Source organism: Vigna unguiculata, unplaced genomic scaffold (genome assembly GCF_037176805.1).
Source record: "Vigna unguiculata cultivar grain cowpea cultivar isolate G323 ecotype 2 unplaced genomic scaffold, ASM3717680v1 ptg000498l, whole genome shotgun sequence".
Lineage (NCBI taxonomy): Eukaryota > Viridiplantae > Streptophyta > Magnoliopsida > Fabales > Fabaceae > Vigna > Vigna unguiculata.
The window spans coordinates 49,102-49,388 of NW_028197128.1; the positions used below are offsets into that span (position 1 = coordinate 49,102).

The 287-nt window shown below is 38.0% G+C and overlaps 1 non-coding gene across 1 annotated transcript; it reads right to left on the reverse strand.

Moving 5' to 3' along the window:
- On the reverse strand, positions 1 to 74 carry TRNAD-GUC (transfer RNA aspartic acid (anticodon GUC)). Its single transcript has one exon. It is a non-coding gene; the product is annotated as a tRNA-Asp (tRNA).
- Between the last annotated feature and the right edge of the window lie 213 nt (positions 75 to 287).

Sequence of the window (287 nt, forward strand, 5' to 3'; positions counted from 1 at the left end):
CGGGATTGACGGGGCTCGAACCCGCAGCTTCCGCCTTGACAGGGCGGTGCTCTGACCAATTGAACTACAATCCCAGGGAAAGGGGTGTACTGTATAAATATTTTTACGGACCGTTTCTGTCAAACCTTTTCTTTTTCTATTTCGGATTCGAACCTTTTTGTTGTAAATGAAAAAAGCGCATTTTTTTATATATTGATATGTATATCGATATCCACTTTAGTGAGATCGACACAAATTACTCGTAATCCGTTTCTTATTCTTATTCTATTAACAAATCGATTGAAAAT